The sequence below is a fragment of the Staurois parvus genome, unplaced genomic scaffold (assembly GCF_062004578.1).
Source record: "Staurois parvus isolate SC_StPar_1 unplaced genomic scaffold, SC_StPar_1.0 ptg001488l, whole genome shotgun sequence".
In the NCBI taxonomy this organism is placed as follows: Eukaryota; Metazoa; Chordata; class Amphibia; order Anura; family Ranidae; genus Staurois; species Staurois parvus.
In genome coordinates, this window is record NW_028319284.1 from 154933 (window position 1) to 161536 (window position 6604).

Below are 6604 nucleotides of genomic sequence, written 5' to 3' on the forward strand. Positions count from 1 at the left end.
TTTTACAGCTAAAAAACTCCCCTAGAAACCCACTAGTTTTGGGGGCTTTTTCCAGCCAAAATACGTCCCAGTCCATGAGGGCTAAAACTCAGCATAACAGCCAGATAATTAGCATTTTCAAAAGGCAATGCCAGTCAATGTGCTTTCTCAGTAATGGCTCTTTTAACCGTTTCAATACCGTGCAATTTTACACCTTCCTGCCCGGGCCATTTTTCAGGTTTCAGCGCTCTCACATTTTGAATGACAATTGCGCGGTCATACAACACTGTACCCAAACTAAAATTTTATCATTTTCTTCACACAACTAGAGCTTTCTTTTGGTGGTATTTAATCACCACTGGGGTTTTTATTTTTTGCTAAATTAACAAAAAAAGACCAAAAATTTTGAAAAAAACCCACATTTTTCTTTGTTTCTGTTATAAAAGTTTACAAATAAATAATTGTTCTTCATAAATTTAGGCCGAGATGTATTCTGCTACATGTCTTTGGTGAAAATAACCCAAATTAGGATGTATTTTTTAGTTTTTAGGAAAGTTATAGAGTTCACAAACTATGGTATAGATCTGAATATTGATCAATCCTGAAGTACTGACGGCCAATCTAATTTCTTGAGGTCCAAGAATGTCAGAATAGTACAGATATCCCCAAATGACCCCTTTTTTCAGAGTAGACAGTCCGACGTACTTCCTAAGAGGCATGGCGAGTTTTTTGAAGTTGTATTTTTTTGTCATAATTTTTCGGAAAATGAAAAAAATTATTTTCACTATTTTTTTTTTTTACATACTGTCACCAGTGCAGTACAGCATCATCATATAACTGGCATGGCGGTGAACAGGGACACTGACTGGTGACAGTATGAAAAAAAAAAAAATATATATTTTTTTAAATTTTTTTAAATTTTTTTATTATATTTATTTTTTTGTTACATTTTTTTTTTTATTTTTTTTTAGATTTTTTTTCATTTTTTACTATGACCAAAATAGTACAATGTTACCATAGTAACATTGTACTACTTTGGGGAAGTGATCAGTATTTTTTTTTTTTTTTACACAATTTGCTTATAGCAAAGAATTACTTTGCTATAAGCAAGCATTTACCTGAATGAAATCGATTCATTCAGCTTTTTTTTTTTTTTTTTTTTTGTGCTTAGCTGTGATTTGGTCACAGCTAATCACATGACATGTGCATGTGATTAGCTGTGACCATTCACAGCTAGGCACTAGTATACAATGGATGGCATCATGAATGAAGCCATCCATTGTATACAACTGTCATGTGACCTGCTGTGATTGGTCACGGCAGGTCACATGGTACCAGCAACGGGAGCCGGTACTCGGATCTGTCATCGGCTGTGTCCGAGGTGCACGGCCGATGACAGATCGCACTGCTGCGCCGCTCTGCACTAGCGCAAACGGCGCATGTGCGGGAGCACGCCAAATGGCGTGCACCCGGAATGCAGATACACATCTGAAGCCGCCAAACGGCCATTGGCCGGGCGGCTAATGGTTAATGTGCCTATCATCTTCCACAAATCCAGACACTGATACGCTAAGGCTAGGTTCACATATGTGCGGGTGGTGCTGCTGCGGATCCGCACTAAAAAATCAGTGCAGCCGCACCACCCGCACAGAGAAATGCGGACCCACAGGCAGGTGCCATTAGTTCTGATGGCACTCCGCCCGCACTGGAAATCGCAAATGTACTGGGAACCGAGGTTCCCATGCGGGCTGCGTTTTCAGAAGAAGTGCAGGGACTTCTTCACTGGGTGTCCTGGGGCGTGGGAGTCCATTCAAATGAATGGGCTCTTGTGTCCGCGTAAAACGCAGACCGCAGGAACGCGGATATGTGAACCAGGGGTAAGTGCAGAATCCAGCCCTATATCTGGATAAATCATCCTAAAGAAAAAAGTCCACATATAGAAAAGTCACGTGCAGGGGTGGACTGACCATTTGGAAACTCGGGCACTGCCCAAGGGCCCAGGGTCAGTAAGGGGCCCCATGAGATGCCCCCGGTACCTTTTTCATAGGCTTTTTTGAGTTTGGGCAAGGACACAGGGGCCCCATGATCCCCTATTGCCCCATGAGTTGTCAGTCCGCCCCTGGTCACTTGCTGCATAGGGAAATCTCTGCATACTAGATAAAGCTGGGAAAATTTAAAATGACCTTTGCTCAACCTGGACCGCAGGGGTTAAATGCTCATTTTTGTCTAAGGCGTGGTTCACACCTATGCATGTTGCAATTTGCTGCAGAAAAAAAACAAGTCCCTGATCCTTTCCAAAAATACAACGGCTGAAAATGCATAAATGTGAACTTGTCCCATAGGAAACTATGTTAAATGGACTGTAGTGAGTTTTTGCAATAAAAAAAATCACTAAAAACGCATAGGTGTGAGCCAGGCCTTAGGGTACCTTTAAATGCAGTTTTACTTACCTTATTCCTTCCACCTGCAGGCTTCTCCCTTTCCATGTAGCCGATCGCCGAAAGCCACTTCTCTTCAGCACTCCATGAGTTGCAGGCACTCTTACATCATCACATACACATACAATGCAGGACCAGTAGTCTGCATTATAAGTGAGGATGCCGAGGGCCCCCCACAACCATAGCATAGGATATGTTAAGTGAAGCTGCTTTTAATGGTACCCTAGGATTAAAGAGCATTTAACCCTTGCAGTGCAGGGAAAGCCCCACCTACAAGGGTAGTTTAAAATTTTCCCCAGAGGTCAGCTTTAAAGTGGTTGTAAACCTCATACATGAAATCTGAACAAAGAACATATTTCTATAGTGTTTACTTGCCTCTCTCCAAAGCTCTATGTGTCGTTTTTCTGCTGTCTTGTTCCTCTGTTATCAGCATGAGTCACTTCTGACATGTTTTCCTGATACCAAGAGCTAAAAAGGTGACAGGGGAGAGAGCTCCAGCAGACAGCCTGTGATTGACAGCCTCAGTTCTGTTCCTGTATGCTGTGTGAAGGGGGGGAGTCCCTTTCCTCCAATCAGCTCTCAGAGCTCTTATACAGTGTGCAACTGCAGCTCCCCACCCCTGCTCTGTGAATCTTTGAATAATCCTTTTCATCTCTGAGTTTTACAAGGATGTACAGAACAAATGGCTGCAAATAAACAGGTACAACTTATTATTATTATTATACAGGTTTTATATAGCACCAACAGTTTGCTCAGCCCTTTACAATATATAGGGAGACAATACAGCAACAATTCCTTGGAACGTATTTGGATTTGTTTCACCCCTGTCTATCATATAAGGTCAGTCACTTCACTAGGTATATGTAAGGGTTTACAACCACTTTAGATCATTGATGCTGAACTTCAGGTATGATCTTCACTGCATATTTTGATTGGTCCAGCTCAGACCGATGTAAGTATGCACATCATACCTGAGGAGCTAATGTCGAAGCTGCCAATCATTGCTACTGTACTACACTGATCACCACTGTCCTCTTCATTTTTAATGAATACATGATGTTCTCTGAATGGACGAGGTGGAGATTGTGATATCACCATCCCTCCTCTTCAGTTAATTCAGTCTTGTATTCATTGAAAAAATACAAGGTCTTTTGTGAATGGGAGATGAGCAGTGCCACGTGAGCAGATCAGTGTGGAATGGGGCAGCTGCTTGCCACAAGACCCAGAAGACAGTGACGATCACTGTAATAGCAGTTACTACTACAGTCATTGAGAGCTTCCACAGCGAACTCTCAGTATGAGATATACATACTTACGAGATCATGTAATTTCCAATGTGAGTATACAATAAAAAACCTAGTTCAGGTTTTAAATACACAAATTCAAACTTTGGAACCTGTTTTGCACCAGTCAGAAAGCAGAGTACCCCTTTTAACTTTTTATCTTTACCCAAGCGCCATCATCCACATAGAATGCAGCATGCAGGGGCTCGGTGAAGGTTGCCTTGAAGGTATGCAGATGTAGGATGGTATCGCACAGCTGATAGAAGGACAAATGTCCAGACTTGTAATCCAGGTACACGACATATCTCAAGCAGGGAGACGTGCGAGGAACTTCCTGTGTTTCTGAATTATGCATAGCTAAATATTTATTCGGAGCAATTCGTAAGCTCCAGGACTTGTTGTTTTCTCCAATACCAGACCTTTCTTGTTGCCTTTCCATGCTAGGGTAGCACACCCCTTAAATTCGCACAGTCCAAAGTCCAAAGTGACTGGTTTCTATCTCCCAGAAATGTTTTCCTGAGGAGAAGCTCTTGGTGCTCAACACTTGACTCCAGAATGTAAATCTCCCCGGTAATTCTGACCTGACCTGAGGTGTTGTGTAAAATGATGCTACCTTCAGGTCATGGGATAAAGCCACATTCATATGGGCAGTGTTGACATCCAATAACATGTCAGAAGCCTCTTTTATATGGGAAGAAACTTTCAAGTTTGCCTTGTTCACAAAATCAGTAATGGATTTATGCAAAGTCAACATAACCAAAACCTCATCCAGACCAGGGATGTCCAGATCTTTATTGACTTTTACATCTTGGCCCTCAGAAGCTTCATCTACATTTGCTTGCTGTTCTTGCAGAAGAGCTATTGAATCAGTCATGTCACTCAGCTTCTTCATTTCACGTATCTTCTTGGACAGCTTGCTCTTTTGTGATTCCACCTCCTTGATCACATCAGAGACTTTGAGTAAAACATGTTCTTCCACCTTGGAGATGTCGCTTAGGACTTGTTTCTCTTGGACCTCTGCCTGTCTTCTGATATCTTTGTACAGGTTGGTAGCCTGTTGTTTTTCAGAATGTGCTTTCCCCTGCACTTTTTTCTTGTGCTCCTGCAGACTTCGAACTTGTTTTTCAAGTTTGTCTTCCAGTGGAGTAAGTTTAACCAAAGCATTTTTTAGTCTCTCCTTCACCTGCTCGGCAGCCTCTTCTACAAGAATCACATCATGTCCCTTGTGCTTTCCAACCAAACAACAGGAGGTACACAGACAAGTAGTATCTTCACAGCAGTAGAACTCCAAAGGTTTCTTGTGGATGGAGCACTTTTTATTACCGAAGGAGGAGGTGGGTTCTGTTAAAACATGATCCAAGTTATTGTTGTGGGCCTCCAGGTGCTCTGCACACAGAGAGATCTCACAATGGAGGCAGGTCTTAACAGCGGGTGTAGAAGATTTAACACAATACGTACATAATATCTTCTCCTGGTCTCTCTGGATAGATAGGAAACCTTCCACTATGTTTCGTAGCTTCCTGTTTTTCTCTAGTAGAGGCCACTCGGCATACTCAGCTTTACATTCGGGACAAGTATACAGTCTGGACTTCTGTGCATTCAGTGCAGACACCACACAGTCTTGGCAGAAGTTATGTCCACATCTTAGTGACACTGGATCTTTATAGATGTCCAGACAGATGGAGCAGTCCAGCTCTTCTTGTAGATTGACAGACGCCATGCTGAAACGAGCGAAGCAGAAATGAAAGTGAAAATGTTACTCTTAGAAGGGCGGGAGACATTCACAAAATGTTCAGCTTGAACATTAACACATGCAGTCAACACTGCCAATTGAAAATAGACCTGTCATGGGAGAAATATGGGAGCAGCCTTTGCATATTATTTCTGAAAATGCTATTTTGTCTGGCTATCTGTAAATCACAGCATAATTGTAGTCAGAATGTTTCTAAAGAACAGTGCTATTACTGTACACAGTCAATACTTTATTCAATGGTTACTCAAGATAAAATACATATAAAAGCGCAAATATACAATCCATAAAACTTGAATCCCAATACAAATTGAAGTACAGTATATCCAATGCAGAGTAAAATGAGAGACAAAACACAGGCGTTGCCTATTCAAAGTAGATTTAATGCATCACGTGTCACAACAGAAGAGATAATAACAGATAACTAGAAAAGCTATCATCTCACGCCTGGACTATTGCAATTCCCTTCTCACTGGCCTACCCAAACGAACGCTATCCCCACTCCAGTCGATCCTAAACTCAGCGGCTAGACTCATCCACCTCACCAACCGCTCCACATCTGCCTCCCCCCTCTGCCAATCCCTTCATTGGCTCCCGATTGTCCAACGCATCAAATTCAAACTGCTAACTCTGACCTACAAAGCCATTCACAATGCCGCCCCGAACTACATAACTGACCTGATACCCAAATACTACCCTACCGGTGCCCTCTGCTCCTCACAGGACCTCCTACTCTCTAGCTCCCTGGTCTCCTCCTCCCATGCCCAATTGCAGGACTTCTCCAGGACTTCCCCCATCCTCTGGAACTCCCTACCCCAATCCATCAGACTGTCACCTACCCTCCTCACCTTCAGGCGCACCCTGAAAACCCTTGTCAGGAATGGACTCAGCACTGGTGGTGGGACTCACCTGCCGTGTGGGCTGCAGTACCAGAGCTGACCAGCGGGTGCTCTCAGCAGCCAGAAACTCACTTCTGCAATCAGCCAAACCTGGGGCTGATTGCAGAAGGTGTATTTAAGGCATGACCAGGCCTGTGATCTGGGCCTTGGTGTATGGTTTCCCATGAGCCTCTGTACCTGGTATCCTGTGTTCCTGCTTCGTTGCTGACCCTGCTTGATCCTGACCTCTGCTGACCGTCTCCTGTTGAACCCCTG

General features: G+C 43.1%; 1 pseudogene; it reads right to left on the minus strand.

Moving 5' to 3' along the window:
* Window positions 1–382: 382 nt before the first annotated feature.
* On the minus strand, window positions 383–5420 carry LOC149435572 (E3 ubiquitin/ISG15 ligase TRIM25-like; annotated as a pseudogene).
* Between the last annotated feature and the right edge of the window lie 1184 nt (window positions 5421–6604).